This window comes from Osmerus mordax, chromosome 12 (assembly GCF_038355195.1).
Source record: "Osmerus mordax isolate fOsmMor3 chromosome 12, fOsmMor3.pri, whole genome shotgun sequence".
NCBI lineage: Eukaryota > Metazoa > Chordata > Actinopteri > Osmeriformes > Osmeridae > Osmerus > Osmerus mordax.
The window spans coordinates 15,248,464-15,258,644 of NC_090061.1; the positions used below are offsets into that span (position 1 = coordinate 15,248,464).

Here is a 10,181-nt window from a genome sequence, read left to right on the forward strand (position 1 = left end):
TGGAGGGGTGATTGTCATTGTTTGTTTATTTTTAACAGTTAGTAAACAATGTATATCTTGAATCTGCCCTGAGAGTCGTCCTTGTGTCTTGCCTCTCTAACATTACACATTTGTGGTTGAGTGACTGCCAAAGCCATTGCAAATAGAATATAACTTCACTTTTCCAGAACGTTGTGGTGTCAGACACATACAAAATGTAGCATGCACACAGGCATGTGCAGTATTTACAGGTATATGAAAGATGATCTGATCCACCGACATGTGTTCAATGTTTTGAGTCATGTCCAATACAAAACAGTTCATCCTAGCATGCCCATCCACACCAAAGGAAGCCTCCTCATGCAGCCCATCCATCCACCATAGATGTTCACCACCAGCAGCAGATGAGAAGGAAGCGGTGGATCCTCCGCAGCCCCATCCATCCCACATCACACAAATAAAGTATAACAGATTAGAGTTGAACTTATATTTCCTCAGCTAACTTTGATATTTATGTATAATAGAGCATATAATGAAATTAATCACAGAATACGTATATTGCAGTATTTTGACCGGGGAGTAGACAGAACCCTGTGTGTGTGTTAGGAATTAGATTATCTGCAGTATGAATCAAGGATTTACACATGTTTAGTAGTTGTATTCCCAACAGATGTGGTTACATTCTGTTAAAAGCACTAGAGATATTCCACAAACACAAGCCTTTTAGTTTTTCCAGATGGGAATGTACATGATGCAGCAATGTAAGGGCAGCATCATCTAGACTTCTACTCTTCATGGAAGCAAACTGGAGTTGATCTGCCAGGTTCTGGACTGTCTCTTGTAGTTGCAAAAGTATCAGACATTCAAAACTCTTCATCACCGTTGATGTAAGAGCTACAGGTCAAACATCATCACATATTCTGACAAAGCCTCCACAGCCTCATCAAGTGTGTTGTCAAAAAACACTGACCAGTCTGTGTTATCAAAGCAGTCCCTGAGATATATGATTGTCTTTACCTAACAATGAGCTAATTACACTGATTGCCAAACATACAACTGTTAACAACCAAGTTGAAGACAGAAAGTACTATTTGTGGGGAATACTGCTTTGGTTGCACTCTTTTTGGTCTTTTGGTGGTCGCGAAAATCTAGAAATGCGGTGCTGAAACTTCAGCTTCAAAATGTTGCTCTCAAGAGTGGTTGATGGGGTGGAGGAAATGATGAAGAGTTGGATGGAGCGATGCAGGTGTATTTGGTGGATGGATGTGATACTGCAATTATTATTGTTTATTATTGTATATATATTTTAAATATATCCATACCGAGTTTTTCTTGTTTCTTCCCTATCTCAAACCATTCAAATATCTTGTTGCGATCTAGTGACACTGCCTTTCGTCATCCAATTCACTAAGTGGCGCTGTCAGGTAAAACTAGGGTCCTAGAACTGCGGTCCTAGAACTGCGGTCCTAGAACTGCGGTCCTGAAACTGCGGTCCTGAAACTGCAGTCCTGAAACTGCAGTCCTGAAACTGTAGTCCTGAAACTGCAGCCTCCGGTACTGCAGGCAGGGATGGATTAACCAACGGGCCTACCGGGCCCAGGCCCAGGGGCCTATGAGCTCAGGGGGCCCCTAACCCAGAGCCTCTGCGTGACGTCGCTGTTATGAACTTGATATGTATTGTATTGATATGATGATATGACACGATGCGCCATAGCCGGTATATGCTAGGCTTAAGTCATTAATGTCTTTAACAGGGCCCCAAAAGTCCTACTGATTAAACTAAAAAATAGCCTAAACATTCACTTTGAAGATGTCACAAGAAAGAAACCATCATGATACCTTTCAAGTGAGTGTTTATCCCCTCAGTTTATCTATAGGACTTTAGAGGGGCTGAGTACTCCATGCAATATTGGCCCTTCAACTTTGTAGGGAGAAATCCAAAAACAATAGCATTAGAGCTGTATCTAAGCACCCCAACACACACTATTTATTTAAGATATAATATTGTTAAGCCTATGATGGTCATTTTTCAAGAAAGAGAGAGGGTTGTGTGGGCTACAAATGTACACTAGGGTTACAACTATCAAATATTTGGGTAATATAAACGTTTATTTTGTTGATTACTCGAGTACTTCTGCGTTTAAAAAACAACAAAAACAATAACAATATTATTCCTGACAAAAAAATTAATTAATGTTTTTTGTTTGTTTTTTTGGCGGGGAGGGAGGGGGTCCTTGACACATCCAGGCCCAGGGGCCCGTGGTTTCTTAATCCGTCCATGACTGCAGTCACATACTATTGGAGTAGAGTAGACTATTGAGAATTCTTGATAACCACAGAAACATATTACATAGTTATATAAGCTACATAGGCTTAGACTGACATCTAGTGGACAATTAGAACAACACATGTTGCAATTTGTGTTGCAGGCCCTGCATTTCTATCACACAATAAATATATATTTATTTTCTTTTTTTCTGAAATGCTGTGTAATTTTGTAAAAAACCCACATCAGCAGAATATATATTTGGGGTTTTTACAAAATTACACATCATTTCAGAAAACGATAACGGAAGTGAGTTAATAGTTTTTAGTTTTTGCGCGCACTTTTCCCATGGTTTCTCAACAGTGTCTCAAATGAAATAGCTATGGCTGATCGATTTCGAAGGAGAATAACTGAAATGAGGGATCGCATAAATCATCATTTTGACATGCTGCTTGAAGAGGAAGCTCCAGAGCAAGGAGAGGATAGCCTTGTTGACAGGTAACATCACTGCAATAGTAGGCTATGATATATGGAAGTTTATTAGACTATTTTTATATTATTTAAACGGCAATGCATTTTTTCAAATGACAATTCAATGTGCAAAGTGTACAGTTTGCAATGAAAGCTTATTTATAAGTATGTGATATTGCACATCATATTGACAAGGTTTTTCGACTCTTTATTGAAATGGAAATGCATTTTTCAAATGGCAATTCAATGTGGCAGCGAAACAGCGCCCCCAGGCTATTGCATTAGCAATAGCAGTAGTCGGTTACACGACTGGTTACCCTGAGTGCCCGGTGGCATACTGTAACATTAAATCTTTCACCCTGAATAAAATACAAAAAATATATAATTCTACATATAGCTAGCATATTGGATTTCTTGCATCATGTGTGTAAAAGTTGTTTCATCGACATTGTGAGACAACGTTGGCGTCCGATCGCGTACTTTAACATCTTTCACTCTGATTAAATACAGCAAAAAAAGAGCCATAACTAGTGTGTATAGTAGATAACATCATGCTACATCGGATTTTTACTTAATATGTATAAAAGTGGTATTTTTATCGACTTAGCGAGTACGTTACCTAAATCTGCAAACTTTGTCATGACGTTATACGAACTACAACAGTGACTTTAGAGAACTACAACTCTGCATTCATCTGTCTGACACGCCCCCGAGCGTGGTGCATTGTGGGAAGGCAAGCGATTCGCGTCGCTGTAGTGGACACGCACCGTTATACTGTAGCAATCATTAATAAAACAGAAAGGTCTCAATATATCATATAAAATAACAATATAACATTTATATTTTTTTCTATGGAGAGGACTTCACGTAGGCTATTTGATGAGATGATATAGCCTATTAGATAATAGCCTGACACAGTCAGAGAGATCTCAGTGGTCATTCACTGTTTTAGTGTTTTTGAGTTTTGTCTAAATGTAAATTATAATTTATTTATATTTGTGATTCTACAGTTTTCCTTAATATAACAAAAAGTATTTACTTCCCTCGAAGATTTGAGCTTTTCAGGAATGAACAACGTGGAATGAACACTCACCCACGTGGAATGAACACTCACCCACGGGCAGGTGGACCTGCTCGTTCTGTCACAACAAGGAGGCGTAACCGGACCGTAACTTTTAGGGTTACACTTTTAAGGCCAGGAGCCACACGCTACTCCACCACCGGCAGTAAGAATATTGCAATTTATCTTTGTTGTTGTTGCTTTCTTCATAGCAATATGTTCATTTTCATGAGCTTTCCTTTATGTATACTTACCTTTTAGATAGCACTATCACTCAGACCTTGGTGGTTCCAAGAGACCAGGCAGAGAGGGATTTTAAAGATGCGCTACAGCGCCTATTCCCTCGGCTCGACCCTGAAGCTGATTACGATATTTGCAAGGTGGATTCGCACAGGCGTGTTCACCAATTAAATTTAACCGCTGTAACACCTGTGGAAATACTTTCAAGTGGCCAACTAGGAAGGTCAGCCCTATACATTCGGAAGAAGGTAATAAAACCCAGATTTTTCACTCTGTGCTTGATGTGATGTACTGGATCAGTAGATCTTATTGTTCATGTCTAATGGTTCAACTCTTAAATTTTGGTAGTAAAACAGATGTATCACTCAAGGCCTTCACCTAATTATGCATTACATTACATAGAGAGGAATTCACGATTATTTACTTTTTTACTAAATAATTTTCAGAAAACAAGAACCTCATGTTTAACAGCTTTATTGTTTTCTTCACATTTTTATTTGATATGCCTTTACTTGATCCTTTACAGACTGCTTCCACAAACAACCCCACACCTGTGCCAGCATCACTTCCTGTGGCCTTGCTGCTGTCGGCACCACTTCCTGTGGCCTTGCCGCTGCCAGCACCACTTCCTGGAGCTTCTCATTCAGAACCACTTCCTGGAGCTTCTCATTCAGAACCACTTCCTGGAGCTTCTCATTCAGAACCACTTCTTGTGGCCTCCCCATCATGGAGTGCCCGTTCTACATCTCCTGATGTAGATGAAGACACTGTGTAAGTTATGAGAGCAATATGTTGTTTAAAGTATTTGACAAATTAACAGACTAAGTAGTCAGTTTATGGCCTTTATTTTGAATTGTTCTAATTTTTAGTGTGGATCTCAAGCAACTGATGCAGTTGATGAGCAGCATGGTGGACTCAACATCAAGCCCTGATGCCAACCTAATGAACATCCTGCGAGACAGCGTATTCGAGTGTGCGCTCAGAGGTTTTCGGCGGGCACGCTTTAACCCTGAGGCAAAATTGGACGTTGTTTTCAGGGACGCTAATGGAATTGGAGAGGGGGACAAGGGTGGGCCCACGAGGGAGTTCCTCCGTCTGCTGATGAGTGCCATCCACTCATCTGATATATTTGAGGGACCAGACTGGGAAAGATCCCTTTCCTGCAACTCTCAAGGTGAGTTACTTTTACATCAACAAATACACATTTGTTATTAGCCCTTTGAGCCCAATATCTTCCAAAAATGTTCAATTATGTATGTGTATACTATGTATTAAAAAATATTTATATATTCAACAGCACTCTATGATGGCGTGTACAAACAGGTGGGCAGAATGATTTCTGTCTGTCTGGTACACGGGGGTGTAGAGCCACAGTTCTTTTCAGAACGACTTTACAGGCAAGTCTGTGGCTTACAACCTCCTGTCACAGACATAGCAGAAATCAATGACTACAACTTCAGGGAAAAGTTGACCAAGGTACTTGATACTGTGAATGTTTTTCTTTCTCTCATGTTGCTATTAAGTTATTATCCTGTTGGTTTTTATGAATAATTTCATTGTTGATACATCTTTTCAAGGTTATTGATTTACAGTGTGCAGTTGCTCATTCATTAATTTCAATGATCAAAGGTACAAATAGCACAAACTGTGGACGAGGCTCAGGAAGCGGTGCTGGAGGCCTCTGATGAACTCTCTATGTTGGGTTCAGTCCGATATATGCGGACCTTGGAGGAGAGGGATGCCTTGGTGGAATCTGCCACCTAGTTCTACCTGGAAAGCAGGCTACGGGATGCTGTTGAGCAGTGAGTTTTTATACATATGAGGACTAAACATAAACTGATTAGTCAATCTGGGTCAATAAATTGCATGACATTTTATTTGTATATGTTATAGGTTCAAAGAGGGACTGGAGTGTCTTAGTCTCCTCCCGATTGCAACCAGACACCCAACCCTCTTCAGAGAGGTTTTTATCCATGTAGAGAAGCCTCTATCAGCCAAAGACTTGGCTTCTCTTTTTGAGCCGGAACTCTCCCCTGCTGGCAGCAACAAGAGAACAGTGGAGAGTAGGACCATATGTTTTTGGAGAGATTGGTTGCTGGAGGTGGAAGGTTAGACAAAACCAGAATTAAAATTTAATGTAACATCATTTTAACCTCATCACTCACAACTCAGCCGGACATAAGTTCTCAGTATCTTACATCTCTACTAGATGTATTCAATCAGTAACTACTTTCAATGACAGTATGGTGTTCACAGTATTAAGGCGGTATTAAGGCTGAGAGAGGCTGAAAGCACAGGACATGAGAAACCTCAGTTGCTCTCCGGTGATTTGATAATGAGGAGCCCCCATTGCTCCAGTCCAAGTCAATGGAGCCTGGTAACCGGAACTGGCTGCAACAATAATACAATGCTGTGCTTAGAACATTTAAGACACTGTAACTTGCACATGCTCCAGGCATGCACTGTTAAATACCACTGGAATTTAACACCAATGGACACAAAAATACAATGGCAACTGCAATGGGCAGCAAGAGAACGATGTGTGAAACAACTCAAAGGACTAGCTGAGCTGTGAGCACCCACCCCCACTGAAATGGTTCTCACCTGGTTGTGCATGCCGGCCATAGGTGCGAATCTCCTGGATGAACTCGGATACTTCAGCTATTAGACCGTCTGCTGAAGCATCATTCAAGAGCGTACCCCTTGCCCACTCTAGGCTTCGCTGCATTGTTTCCATCCTGAAAGAAGACAATGGTGTTAAAGTAGACATGGCTACAGTTTTTTGTGGTTGTATGTAAAACAGTAATAATTTATCGACCATGTGTATCTGAAATAAGAACGTGAACACAGGTCTCCCGAATAAATCGCCTAACAACTGAAAATATCCTAAAGGGAGAAATACCAATAGCCTAAAGGGAGAAATACCAGTAATATTAGAACCTAAAAGTTGTAGCAGCATATGGTAGCGTAGCCTGTGGTGGCCCGGTAAGATCATAGGCTTGAATGAAATAGAAAAAGTTTCGTTTTAAGATAAAAGAAAAAGCTAACGCCAGCCAAGTTGAAGGTTGAGCTTGTTTGCCTTTAGCAGTGACTTCAAAATACCAGCTAGCTAGACTAATCGACTTTGGGTAACAACAAAAAACGAATCTGAGGAGTTTGCAGCACTGGAGCCTACTGTACACTACTGATAGCAGATGGTTGGGGGTTGAGGCTAACTCATTTAGCTAGCTAACTAGGGGACAGATAGTTGGATATGGACTGTCTAGCCTTAACATGGCAGCTTTCACGGAAAAAAACGAAACGCAAATAGCTAGTCTTTATCCAACAGTCTAGACTAGTCAGTGACTGGCTAGCTAGGAATGCAGAAGTATCACAGTAGCAATCCATTGCTACAAAACAAACAAACAAAAGCTATCCGCACAGCCAATGACCAAGTTAAACCCCTGTTAGCCTAGCTAGCCGGTGAAGATTACGATTCATGTCACAAATAATGATTTCGAAAAACTGTACCTTGTCAACGTGGACTGAAGGTCGTCGTGTCCAGTGTTATCCGATAACAAAAGCCGAGTGCAGTCATTAAGAGTCTGCTTACAGTGTCGTAGAAAGTTTCTTCTTGCCATCTTCCTTCAAACTTCTGACTGTGCACAGAAATCTTCCGCTTCTACAGTGGGGAGGAGCTGGTACTTGAAAATTCAGGGAAGAATCCAATCACACTAGTCCAGCTAACTGCAGGAGGAGCTAGGGAAATTGTGGGCAGTGATTTGCATGTGGCGTTTATTTAACGCCTGCAATTGCACGTGTAAATATACAGGCGTTTATTTAACGCCCGCAATTGCACGTGTAAATATAAAGGCGTTTATTTAACGCCTGCAATTGCACGTGTAAATATACAGCCGTTTATTTAACGCCTGACAGCGTTAACTAACGCATACATTCATGTGTAACTTTCGCCTGCACATTTACGGCTGCAGCCGCTTATGAAACAGCTGCAGGCGCTTCCTAAACTGGTGTCCGAACAAAAATACGCGTTTAAATTACGAGTACATTTGACCCTGTCGGCGTTCCATAGATGACACTACAGTGCTGTTAACAGCTCCTACAGGCGTTGCCGCATATAACATTAATGCTGCTACAATACACAATACTTTTTGTATTGGCACAGATGTGCGATTACCTTACCAGCCGTTAGGTCCATTACGCCGACTTCCATACAAAGACGGCGTCCATTAGTCTTTTTCGCCTCAAATTGAACCGTGTCACAAAGCACGCGTCTAAATAAACGCGTGCTTTTTTGAGACGTGTCTATCAAATCACACGAAATTAACGCCTGGTTTGGCTCAATCAGCGTCTGGTTTTCCTAAATTAAAGTCTGCTTGCTTGAATCTCCGATGGGAAATTACGACAACAATTGTAACATCTAATACGTAAGTAGCCTAGCTCGCACGAGCATCCTAAGACCAAGTAAGACCAATTACGACAACAATTGTTGTCGTAATTTCCAGGCGTTAATTTTCGTGCACGAGCATCCTAAGACCTACTTGGTCTTAGGATGCACGTGCGAGCTAGGCTACTATCAAATACAATGTTGGTTAGCTAGTTAGCTATTAGTATGAAGTTGGTGGTCACAATTGCAATACTCTATGATATAACAATTGGTGCAGAGACAAATAAATGCAGTAATATCAGGCTGGCTGTCTGTCTGTCTGGCTTGGAGCTTTGTGAACTTCCCTTGCACTGCGATTGCGTTGCCTCAGTATTGTGCGCAAATGCGCAAACTTAGTTGGTGGCAATATACAACTGTTGTTAGGCTAATCTTCAAGTCAAGTGTATTTTATTGTCATTTTCAATTGCATATGGTTGTACATAATATAAACGAAACAGAATTTCAAGTTCAAGTCTTTTAATGTCAGATGCACAGACCAACACAGGGTCAGACTGTGCACTGAAATTCTAAGGACAAGACAACGCAAAGCAACCTGGCATAACATGACATATAAGTACTCAGAACAAGTGTACACCTATGACAAGCTAACATATAATAAACCTCCTAAATAAATACAAAATAAACACTAAACCTATTCCCCCAGGACCATGATGCCATATAAAACTACATATAACAGTAATTGGTGCCAGTGCAAACGTATGTAGCCTACAGTTACAGGACAGTATGTTCAGTGACAGGACAGTATGTACAGTGATTGTATTACTTTCCCTTTGCGGAGCTGTATGCTCATACTGGAAGAAGCCATGTGAATCTCTGTCACAAACTGTGCAAAGAAAATGTAATTTGTGTCCCTGGCAAAACGATTGTCAACACAGAAGAGCCTAGAGTTGAAATATCTGCTCGGTGATATTTTTTTCATTCGGTTGAGCTCATCTAATGTGTTCTCTCCAGTAGGGAACTGAACTGGGAAAGCCATAACCTCCAATTTTGGAACTCTGAAAAAGCTTACAGGGCTATTTCCTTCAGCAGGGGCAACACAAAATACACCGTCAGCGTAACTTAATATCTCTTGTCCAATGTCAGCTGGTTGCAAACATGTGTCTAATACAACACCAGTTGTCTGGTTATTCCCTTCTTTGTCTGAGTTAAGTTCCAGATCATCTTGTCCATGTTCTTCTGTGTTACTTGTTTCATCCCTGCTGTCAGTGTCCATCAGATCGCTTGTGTCATTGACAAAATTACCTTGTGCCATGCTGTCAATGGTTAGATCACAAGAGGCGGCATCATCTCTAACAGATATGTCCTTGTACTCGGAATGAATGTCTTTAAGCTTCAAAATGGCTGTCAAAACTTTCTTCATGTTCAGTGTCTGGAACTGATAATGACCTTTATAGCTCAGGCGTCTTTTTAACTTCACTTTCATCAGCTGACTTTGGCTATTTGGTCTTGGTAAACAGTTTACAGTCGTTTCCACCTCTGAAGGTACACAAACCACAGCACCATGAATTGCTCTCTGTTGTCCTTTGGGAAGGGTGATGATTTTAGCAAATGGGATGTGCTTGGCTATAATGTGTCCCTCAAGTATGTTTAGATCAAAGAGTTCAGACGGAATGGGTGACAGCTCTAACTTGTTCACCACAGCTATGACCGGCATGTTTCCCACCTTAAGATTTTCATGACAGCTATGACAGACCCATTCTTCTCTCCTCTCAGGAACAGTA

General features: G+C 40.9%; 1 long non-coding RNA gene across 1 annotated transcript; it reads right to left on the reverse strand.

The window, feature by feature from the left end:
• Positions 1-6,305: 6,305 nt before the first annotated feature.
• On the reverse strand, positions 6,306-7,625 carry LOC136954746 (uncharacterized). The gene is made up of 3 exons (XR_010878129.1): positions 7,527-7,625; positions 6,621-6,754; positions 6,306-6,407 (listed from the first exon to the last, which is right to left on the reverse strand). It is a non-coding gene; the product is annotated as an uncharacterized lncRNA (long non-coding RNA).
• Positions 7,626-10,181: the final 2,556 nt, after the last annotated feature.